Genomic DNA, 12325 nt, shown 5'->3' with positions numbered 1-12325 from the left:
TGTAATCCCAGTTACTCGAGAGACTGAGGGAGAAGAATCACTTGAACGCAGGAAGCAGAGGTTGCAGTGAGACTCCATCTCAAAAAAAAAAAAAATAATATATATATATATAAATAACTAGCATAACTTTACATGGTGCACTAAAGACTATATAAAAAGTAAAAATACTTTAATATGTTTTCAAATTTTCAGTTTTTCTCTTTTTTCCTGTTTCCACAATGTAAATCTAGGCCCTTTTCACATAATCTCCTAACTGATAAATAAATGAATTCCCTATAATGGTTCCTTGAACAATCTAAACAATCTCAATTTTATCACTTCTTTCTCCTTGCTAATACTGAGGAAACACATTCCAGGCTTTCATAAAGCTTTAATTTTCACAAATGTGTATTATTTCTGAAGCAAACAAAAACAAACCAGGCTCCAGAATTGCTCCTGGTGTACATTTTGGAAGTGAATCCACTTCTCTGGTCCCATTCCCTCCCCCATGAACATAGAACTTGGTTGTCTTCCTTGACTGAGAAGGCCCCTGGTGAGGCCCCACTGCCCTACAAATCAGGACACATGTCCTCACCTGAATAGAATGTTGTTGACAGGAATGTCTCACCTCTGCTCTAGCTCTTCCCATAGCACTAATACTACTTCTCCATCATCTGACAACATCATTCTTGCTTCCATACTCATGCTCATGACTTAAACATTATTACTTCCCTTCTTGGTTGCCTTAGAGAAGACCAATACAAGAACCTCTCTGATCTTTCCCAAGAGTTCCGATGGAAAGTCCTGCCACTTGGGAAGCAAATATGAATATCTTCCTAAGGAAGAAGAGCCTACTCTGCATTCTCCAATCTTGGCCGTCTTCCAGGAAGCTCAGAGTGCTCAGAGCTAGACTTCATCTTTAGTTCAAAGTAGCAAGGCACTGAAAGAGCATGCAGCAGAAGAAGCCTATGACTCCAGCCTGTGTATCAAGGACAATGATCATAGATATGGACCCAAAATGCAGACGGACCTAAGAGAGAAAGGGGCTCGATTCCATCAGCTTAAAATTGCTCTACTTCCAACAAAGCACATAAAGAGGTTATTATCAGAGCCCTTAAGATATCTTTTTTTTTTTTTTTTTTTTTTTTTTTTCTGAGATGGAGTCTTGTTCTGTCACCCAGGCTAGAGTGCAGTGGCGTAATCTCGGCTCACTGCAACGTCTGCTTCCCAGGTTCAAGCAATTCTCCTGCCTCAGATTCCCAAGTAGCTGGGATTACAGGTGCATGCCACCATGCCTGGCTAATTTTTGTATTTTTAGTAAAGATGGGGTTTCACCATGTTGGCCAGGATAGTCTCGAACTCCTGACCTTGTGATCCTCCCTCCTTGGCCTCCCAAAGTACTGGGATTACAGACGTGAGCCACCGTGCCCAGTTCACCCATGTGATATTTTAAAAAGTTAATCTCAGGCTGGGCATGGTGGCTCACACCTGTAATCCCAGCACTTTGGGAGGCTGAGGTGGGTGGATCACTTGAGGTCAGGAGTTCAGACCAGCCTGGCCAACACAGTGAAACCCTATCTCTACTACAAATACAAGAAAATTAGCCAGGCTTGGTGGTGTGTGCCTGTAGTCCTAGCTACTGGGGAGGCTAAGGCATGGGAATTGTTTGAACCCAGAAGGCAGAGGTTGCAGTGAGCCGAGATAACACCACTGCACTCCAGCCTGGCGTTAAGAAAAGAAAAAAAAAAAGTTAATCTCATAAGTCTTCATCCCTTTATTTCATGGGGATATCAACCTAAAATATCTGAAAGGCCAATTTTCAAGATTAAATCAGTTATGGCATAACTAAGAGCATAAAATATGTCAGCCCCTCTACATCACCAATAAAGATTAGATGATTCAAATGGTGAAAACATAGATAACTAAGCAACACTCATTTGATGACTATGAAAGCTAATTACATTCAGATTCTTTTACAATTAGTATGAAGATGGCTACATCTGTCTTTTTTTCAAAGATTTGTCTTAAATAAAAAACAAGGAAATAAAACTAACTGAATAGAGATTTCAAGTTATTAAAGAAAAAGGTCAAATTAATGGTAAAGATACTACATGTAAATAATAATTGCATGAGATAAATCCTAAAATAATTTACCAGAAAATTCTAATTTTATTACAAGATTTCAAAACAGACACTTTGCTATAATGTTGAGTCATTCTACCTCATGACATTTAATACTACTTTTTGGAGGTTCTGTCCTCTTAGCACAGCTGGCAGCATGTCAGTCTCATAAACTGAAAGTCCTAAGATAATATTACTTCCTTGGGTTTGAAAAATACATTTAGCTATCAGCAATCAATCTATTGACTGTTGTCCCCAGGTAGCATTTGCTACCAGTGGGAAAATACTCCTTATATTCTAACTACTATTGCACACTTCATACTTGCTAATTAGTACTTAATTTTCCCTTTGCTTAGGGAATAATGATTATTGCCTTCACCTAATACAACAAAGGGCCAAAGGGCTACCTTTAACAATCAATTTTTTAAAATTAGCCAATGATCAATAGGTACTACCCATCCCCCATGAATGCCTTACCTAGTCTATCAGGATATACTGTGTTAATCACTACAATTTTTCAAGACCTGTTGGAGATAGTTAACTTTAATGATAACATAAATGCAGGCTAGCTACTTTGATTATTTTAAGAACTAAAAAACTGAACCCTCTGACCTGTGGTAAGAAAATTTCCATCACTGAAAAGCTTTAAACTTGTATACTAAATGATTAGGATGTGATTTAGAATATTTAACATGAGATAACAAAAGTGAGATATTAATTCCTATTGAAGAGGCAAAGCACAAATTATGGAAGTGAATACGGAAGTTTTTCACTTTTATATTATTTAAATTTGTAGACAGATAGTCTAGTAATGTGTGATCATTTTTCCCTCAATAAAGGAAGTGATTACAAAAGGGTAAAAGTTGGCTTCTAAATTTTGTCCATGATTTTCAATGGCAGGTTCGGATTTGGAGACAAAACTATTAAATATACTTTTAAAAAATATATATTTACAAATCAGGGCATATAATTGTTTTAAATGTTATTTCATTTTTACTGAATCATGTAAATGTCATAATGGAATGGATTAATAAAGTAGGTTCTCTATCTTTGGATAGAATATACTTATAAAAATGAAGTTCTGGTCTAGTTTCTAAGCCTGAAAACACACCGCACTTCATTGGAATAAACCAGTTTCAGTACAAATTTATGAAATATGGATTGTAATTCTTATGATGATGATGAAAGCACCAAAATCTAGACACTTGAGGTGATAACAATGAATTTACATGTGCATAGAACTCGTAATTGTATGTATATTACGATATACTAATACCATCATACACAAAAAAATACCAAAAAAATGAGTATTATGAATAGTCAAGAAAATGAAGTCAAAGTATCTTCTAGTCTCAAAAGGAGTAATAAAGATATTATCCAAATTCTCAAATTCTTATTTCTAATTAAATATATTTTATTAAAAACTGACAGAATGGCTGAGTGTGGTGGCTCACACCTGTAATTCCAGCACTTTGGAAGGCCAAGGCAAGCAGATCACGGGCTCAGGAGACCGAGATCATCTTGGTCAACATGGTGAAACCCCATCTCTACTAAAATCCAAAAACTTAGCCAGGCTTAGTGGTGCGCACCTGTAGTCCCAGCTACTCGGGAGGCTGAGGCCAGGGGAACGAATCCCTTGAAGCCGGGAGGTGGAGGTTGCAGTAAGTTGAGATTGCACCACTGTATTCCAGCCTGGTGACAGAGTGAGACTCCGTATCAAAACAAACAAACAAACAAACAAACAAACAAAAAACCAAAAAAACCTGACAGACTATCAAAAATGACTTGGCCAAGATAATTTAAAGAGGTGAATTAGCAAAATGATAGTTAAGAAAATTGAAAAATTCACACCAAACACTGACATATAAAATAAAGACAGACAAAAGAATGCAAATCTTGCCTCAGTGACCTAGTCAATTCTCAAATTTTATTTGTGGTTAATGCGAATCCAATGAAAATCATACTTCTGAGAAATGGGAATTCAAAGAAATCATACTTCTGAGGAAAAAAAAATGGAAAAGCCTAAGATTTAAGGCTTACTATACAAGGAAAAGCAGAAGAAAACAAAGTTCTGAACACAGAATTACAGTTAGGTTAAATCAGATATGAAGTAGTTTAATAAAGTAAAAACAAGGCAACTTAGCAATTGTATATGTGGAAATTTCGAAGTAAATTTCCAAAGTAGAGCATGAAGAGATGCATGCATAAATCCCACTAGCAATAACGTGCTCCTCTGATCTTAGTGATATTCAGTTCTAAGTGATGCCAATAACTATTGTAATAATGCTGTATTTATGACAGCATTCATCTAGTCAGTCTGTCCTGAAGACAGTGAACTTAAAAGTAGTGTTCTTTTTTCTTTTTCATTTACTAATGATATACTTAGTTTTATAGGCACTAGTCACAGATCAATCCTTTTTTATGTCTCACTGTGGTATGTAATTTTTTTTTTTTTTTTTTTTACTAACTGTATGTTTAAAATAATTAGTACTGCTGGATATAATCACTAATTTCCTAAAACTGCAAAAGGCAACTTAATATTTCTGCATAGCAGCTGTAATACACAATATTGCACAGAACTAAATTATTACAAACGGTGCCAGCAGTTTTCTATACACAGTACTTAAGATAATTATAAAAAATCATCTTCATTACTGCTTGCTAGAATTTTTTTTAACAGTTTAATTTGGATAGGTTACAAAATACATTCAAATCACACAGATATAATTACTGTACACCCAAGAAGCTATAAAATGTTCCCAACCAAATCCCTTTGACCCTGTTAATGTCTGTTCCTTGTTAATCTAAGGCAAACATTGTTTGTAGTGTGCATTTGTTTTAGAATATGAAAAAAAAGGGGGGAGTAAGGAAATCCCTTAACGGTTGTTATTGATTCCAGCATTTACCGACTGAGAGTTAAGTGCTGTTTACAAAACAGAACAGATGCAGATGCTGACAAAAAGGTAAACAATTGTTGCATGGCTTCCTGCCAGATTCTGAACCGATATATTAAACTCCAAGTGAAGCACATTTCCCCTATGGATTGCACTTATTGCCACTTCATTTCCTATGTGCTCCGTCTCTCTATTGCCGAGCCTGGCACTAAGCTATTTCCAGTTCCTTGCTGACCCCTGAGGCCTGGTGCTACCACACACAGCCATTAGAGAAGGGAATTGCATGTGTCTGACACGGCCTGAAACCAATTATTTGATATTTTCTTCAGAATGATGCCCAACTCTGTTGGGAATGAGCAATCATGAAATAATTTACCTCCTGATTTAATTTTTTCCTGCACAAATTAGTTGTAGACTGAGCTGGCTATACACAGCTGCCTGTGACATAGCTCTGTCTTATCAAGATGATACTTGAAATGAAGCAGCGGGGTCTGACTTGATAAGTCGGGGAATCCTGCTTTAAAGAGGCATTGACAAGTTTATCAGATATACTGATCACATGTACTCTCTGTTGATTGAAAATGACAGAACCTTAAAGAACTAACAGGGCAGCAGAGAAAACCATAAGGATGCAAACCTTATCAGGGTGTTTCATGTTTTTAAACAACTGTCTGATTTCTGGTTCCCTTTTTGTGTCCTAACAACTTTGGCACATGAATAAAATTTAATAAAATATTAAAAGCAAACTCACATTGGTTCATGGCTGAGTGATCTTCACTAAATTTCCTATTTAGTAGCCCTGTTGTTAGTTATAGTCATAAATGTAAAGAAAGTATGTACTTTTCTGTAACTCAAATCCCTACAAATAGGTTTCATAAAAATAGAAAGGACTTAGACTTTATATTTTTCTTGTCTCTGAGTCACAGAAACAAGGCAAAGCCTGAGAGGATCACTTGCCCATAAACATAGAAAGCTTCCAAAATTTGCATATGTTTAATAAAATAAAGATATTAAGACTAACTGCTTAAACTCAATAAAGACAACACAAGTCTCTTTAGAGAAACTAACTGGAGGTAAAGCTTCAACCAAATCTGTGCAGTAGTAGCTTGTCCATAAGTTCGAGCAAAGATCTGTCTCATTTTTACATACTGATTCCACATTCGAGTTTAGCTATTAAATCTTAAAGAGGCTGTGATTGCTGCATTTTCCTATTTCTCTCCAGGGTCCAGCCTCCACTAACTAGAACCATATACCATAACTGGGAACTTTATGGCTTTTGTGATCATGACTAAGAAAAATTATAAGAAAAATGCCCATTAAAAGTACACCCTCTTCAGATAGCCGAAGGATTACTGTTTTATTGCACTACAAAAAGAATGTTAACAAAGATGATTATAATTGATTTCAGTACGGTTTGGAATAAAAGGTGTATGAGGGCACTATAAAACAATTTAACAATATAGCTTTCTCTGACAATGATCATCATAAAATTTGGAGGCAATTTCTCTTCTTTTCAGAATAGATTATTGTCCACTCCAATAATTACACTATGTTGTGCCTTTTGCTAGTGAAAATGCTAACACTAAAATTTTAACTTAATTTCTACCTTGAAGGACAAACAGTATAAAGCCATTTATTCTAGATGAGCTCAGTAAGACCATGTTATAGAATTCTAAACATCAAAACTTCGTATTACTTAGTCTTTTTTATTTCACTGGCATCGTAATTTCAAAGGCCACATTAGATTCTCATTTCTGACTTGCACTTACCTGCTAACTTGGGTACTTATTGTTCTGTTATAAAAGAGACTAAACTAGAAATAGGAAATAGGGTAAACTATACTTTTCTAAATAATAGACAAGGGTTTCCTGTCTTTATTCAGTGTTGAAAAGGAGTTGTGAAAGCAAACATTGATACATTTTGTTTTTGATTGAGACAACAACATACTTACTTATTCTACATCATTTTAAGTAACTTTTCATTTCCTTACATGTGCAATTTTAGATTTCCATTTAGATAGCCTAACCATCATGTTCTTATGAGTGTTTTGGTAAGACTAGAAGCAAATTAAAAATATGTGTATAAACAGAGGAATAGAAATGCAATTTTAAAAAGGACAGAGGCAAAATAATTTCTGACTAGAAATCCGTAATAAATTTTAAACATTTAAAGCTAAGGATTATTTTCTCATTTTCAAGTGTGGCATGCAGAGGAATGATTGGTTTAACTCTGAAAGTTGCTAGCAGTTTCTCCTGTATAAATGTCTGTGCAGAGAAATCAGTCTATATTCAGAAAATGTAATTTCAGACCAAGAATTTTAACAGTCCTAAGTGTAAAAGACACAGATTTCCCCTGTTGTGGACTGAATGTTTGTGTCCCTCCAAAATTCTTATGTTAAAATCCTAAGCCCCAGGGTGGTAGCATTTGGAGATAGGGCTTTGAGAGGGATAGGTGATGAGAGTAGAGCCCTCATGAATGGGATTAGTGTCCTTATAAAAGAGACCACAGAGAACTCCCTTGCCCCTTCTACCACATGAGGACACGGAGAGAAGACTGCCTTTATAAACCAAAAAGTAAGTCTTCACCAGACTTTAATTCTACTTAACTTGTCCAAACCACAGATTCTGTATCTATAAAATAGGGACAATACCCAACTTTTCAGAGTTGGTTTCAGTATACTTTTTCATCTTTCATGATATCATCATTCAAATGGTCAGAGCTACTTGAGTAGAAGAGAGAATAGAGTGGATTTTGATTGGCCTGCTTTCCAATAGTGATCTTGTGTCTCCCAAGTCTATCGTCTCTTTGGTTTGAGGGACTTCGTTATCTTGAAGGATCTTTTCATTCCTTGAGGGATTCATTTCCCTCATCTCCAATCTTCCTTAACTAAAAGAACAAGGGACTATGAAAAAAAAAAAAAAAGGTGCCTTAGAGGTGATTCAGGTCAACCTTTCATCCAGTGCAGATTTTAGGAATCTTTCAAATATTCAAAGGTGTTTATCATATTCTCTTAAATGTTCCTTTTTCAACCTAACAATAACCTCAAGAAAAATTAAAGATAGGATATATGAGGGTCATGGAGTTTATCCTAGAATTTAAATCTCCTAATTCTATCTTTTCATATTAAAATACAGAGGATTTATTTAACTGAAATTTACTATATATAAATAATCCTTTCTTTTTTGAACATTGAGAAATGTAGCATTTACTTAAATCCAAAGGAAATATAATTTTAACAGTAAAATTAATTTGATCACGTAACTAGTCCAAATATAAATACAGTAAAATGTTACAATATAAGAATGGCACTGGCTCTCCTGAAACGTAGATGATATGTGTACAATTGTATATATGGATCTAACTTTCCAGATAATTCCAAATTAGGTTATAATCAAAATGCTAATTGCGAATTTCTAGCTTTTTGAAAGCTGTTCTGACTTTAAAGCCTTATAAGCTAAATGAAAAAAATATTGTAGCATAAACCTTTATGAAATAATAATTTTCCTAACATTAGAGAAACTAGCCGGGTGTGGTGGCTCACACCTGTAATCCCAGCACTTTGGGAGGCCAAGGTGGGTGGATTGCCTGAGGTCAGGCATTTGAGACCAGCTTGGCCAGAATGGTGAAATCCCGTCTCTACTAAAAATACAAAAATTAGCTGGGCAAGGTGGCAGGCGTCTGTAATCCCAGCTACCTGGGAGGCTGAGGCAAGAGAATCGCTTGAACCCAGGAGGCAGAGGTTGCAGTGGGCAGAGATTGTGCCATTGCACTCCAGCCTGGGCAACAGAGGGAGACTTTGTCTCAAAAAAATAATAATAATAATAAATAAAAATAAATTAGAGAAACTATATAAGAATACAGATGAACAAAATCGGCTATTGAGAAAGTCTTGCTTCTTAAATCACTCTGGAAACTTTGTAAGAGTATCTGTAAGAATAATATTGTTCTCTTCTATAAAAGATCGTCAAATCAAAAAGATCCTGTAATATTTATGTTAACATTATTTCATCTTTTTTTCAAATAACAAAACATACAAGCGCTATACTTCTAAATGTATTGTAATATTAAAGCAGCACATGCTCTCTAAGAAACAAAACATTCAAAACTGAATATAAAGGAGAAAAGAAGTTACCATACAATACCAAGTTGTGGATTAAGTCTAATGACAAGCTTATATGAAATAAAATTTTCTGTCCGGTACCTTATCACAGAAAAATGACTAGAGAGATTGTCACCATATTTTAAATATATGTACTGGAAAACCGGAATTAGTGGCAGACAGAATGCACTCTGGGGTGCCCAGGGGAATACAATCACCCGAACGGCCAACTGGTAGAATAACATAGCACAGCATGGCACAGATAGCACAGCATAGCATAGTCCAGCATAGCATAGCATAGAAGAACATCATAAAAACTACCCCCAGTGAGTGTCTGAGTTAATAACACTAGCAAATCATAACTGGGTTCTGAATCATTATCAATAAAAAAGAAAAGCAAAACACTGAATCAGTGTAGAAGACAGAAATAATGTAATGATTAAAAAAGAAAATGTGGCCAGGCACGGTGGCTCACACCTGTAACCCCAGCACTTTGGGAGGCCGAGGCGGGTGGATCACCTGAGGTCAGGAGTTGGAGACCAGCCTGACCAACGTGGCGAAACCCCATCTCTACTAAAAATACAAAATTAGCTGGGCATGGTGGTGCATGCTTGTAATCCCAGCTACTTGGGAGGTCTGAGGCAGGAGAATCGCTTGAACCCAGGAGGTGGAGGTTGCAGAGAGCCGAGATCGTGCCATTGCACTCTAGCCTGGGCAACAAGAGCAAAACTGCAACTCAAAAAAATAAAAAAAGTGAAAGTGGTGAATTATTTTTAATGCTAACTATCATACTGTTTTGCACAGCTTTTGACACAGAGTTTAGTGGCATATCAAGCTGATATACCAAATAATTGCAAACAGAGAAATCTCTTTTCTTTGGCTTATTATCTGTGTGGACTTGGAAAACATTTACCTCTCTGAATCTCAGCATTCTCATATATGAAGTATAAATAATATAAAAGGCTATTCAGAAGATTAAGTGAATCCAAATACGTAAAGGCTTGTAAAGTCTTATACATAATAATAAGTAATCAAATTAGACAGACAGATAGATAGATAGATAGATAGATAGATGCATAGACAGATAGATAGATGACAGATGGGTGGATGGAAAATGTATAGGCCATTCTGGAAAGAACAACCAATCCTCGACCTAAGTACAAAATCAGAAGCAACTAAAGATTGAATAGGTCCAAACTGCCTTAGTTCATTAAGGTATAAGCATGGAAAGGTAAGACATTAGCTCATTAAGACTATAGCATACATACAAAGCCTGCTTAAAATCACTAAATAGAAATTATAATCATTTCAATCATATACATTTAGATTAGGATTATTTAAATGTAAATAAATTAAAATTTATTTTAAATTATTTAAATAGTTTGGAGAAGAAGAAAACAATGACTACACTAAAGTTGAAGAAGTATACAGAGGATTCAGAGAAATGTTTTTAAATGAAATGTGCTATTTCTATCCTGTTTTTCGGTCAGTAGATTATAGCAATACAGGAAGGGCTCTGAGTCAGACAGATAACGAGTTTGAATCCTGGCTTCACTCTATGACCTAGAGCAATTACTTAACATCTCTATGTCTTAGTTTCCTCACTGTAAAGTGGAGATAATGAATAATGGTATCTACCTTGTTTGGTAGGTTAGAAGGTTTGAATGAGATAATGCACATCAATGTCTGAGTCAATACATGTTGCTGTTACTTAAGGATTGTCCTTTCTATAATTTCAGGTAAAATAGAAAGATTTCATGAGCATAAAGATACAGACATAGATTAGAGATAATATAATACAACCCATTCAAGCCATTGTTGCTCATCTCAAAGATGTATTTCCTTAATAAACAAAACATGATCATTGGTCAAATATTAGTGAACAACATAGCTGATCTGTTGAGTTAGTTTAGCAGTTCTCATATGGCAGCAGCAGTAGCGACTCATTGAGTTTTCTTCCCCTTACTGTGTCTACCACAGAACATGGTAGCTGCTAAATGCCTTTCTTATGGTAGGTGGTCAATAAAGCTGAACTGAATTTATTTGCAGACAGCCCACTTGAACAGTGTTTGAAATTTCTTTTACAGGTGACAGATTATTTAATTCTATACTTGTAAGACAAGGCCCAATAGTATGGTGCTTGAGAACATGGGTCCCAGAAATAGAAAGATCTGCATATGAATTCTAAGTATCAATCCTGATTTCATACAACATGATCAGCGCAAGTTAATCTTTCTAAGTTTCTTTCTGTGTTCATGAAATTGGGATAATAGGAATGGGTTGTCATTAGCACAGCGCTTGGCACATGGAAAGTGCTCACTTAACTATTGTTTTATACCAAAGTTCAGATAAAGGAGCTTGGGAAAGATTCTATGCACCTACCCTTATGGAAAATGCTTCAAATTCTGGTGTTAAAGAGGACACACATAGTTTTCTCTCATGAATGAGAAAACACTTCAATATCAGCCCTAAAGACTCCATAGCAACTTACACACATTTTCAACCATATGGATCTTTTCTTCTGTTATAAACTATATTTAGCACATACAAAACTTTCGTATTGAAAAGACTTTACAAGTAAGCTGGATTTTATTTCAGAGAATATAAAAATTTTAGAAAACAAGCACACTAAGGAGATGCATTTAAAAATTTATGTGTTAACAATTAAAATAAAAGCCTATTTGCTTTGAGCAAAATCATAATGTTCCTAAATTAACTGACTTTGTATTTTGCCATAATCGAATTTGGCAGATGCATCTCTCTTCTGCAATGTGATATAGCTTCTGGAGGAAAATTAAAATTTTAAGACAAAATATTAAACAATTTGAAATTTCATATACCACATTAATTTGGTCATCTGAAATTTTATTAATGAAGATATGAACAAGTATAGGGAGCTATAGGAATTTTTAAAAGATGATCATAAATTAAAAGATCCATAATAACTCACTAAATAATAATTTTCAAATACTTAAGCCATATAGTTTATGAACTTATTCAGAAATATACCACAGATTTTATATAAAAGCATAACTAATGATAATTTTAGAAATAATCCTATTTTTACCCTGATTTTTCTCCACTGGTAGGAAATTACAACCACAACAAGAAAAGTTTATTATATCACAATAACTTCTTTCCTTTTTTTCCTTTACCTTATGAATAAAATAGAAATTTCCAAACCATCTTTTATTTGTATACATCCTTATAGAAAAAATAGTAGAGAAACTTT

At 35.0% G+C, this 12325-nt stretch overlaps 1 protein-coding gene across 1 annotated transcript in view; it reads right to left on the bottom strand.

The window, feature by feature from the left end:
• The window catches only part of KIAA0825 (KIAA0825 ortholog), a 498815-nt gene that overhangs the window by 378120 nt on the left and 108370 nt on the right, over positions 1 to 12325 (bottom strand). The window lies entirely within an intron of this gene.

Source organism: Mandrillus leucophaeus, unplaced genomic scaffold (genome assembly GCF_000951045.1).
Source record: "Mandrillus leucophaeus isolate KB7577 unplaced genomic scaffold, Mleu.le_1.0 Scaffold353, whole genome shotgun sequence".
NCBI classification, from domain to species: Eukaryota; Metazoa; Chordata; class Mammalia; order Primates; family Cercopithecidae; genus Mandrillus; species Mandrillus leucophaeus.
Note: the sequence above shows the minus strand (reverse complement) of the source record. Positions and strands in the feature narration are given on the sequence as shown.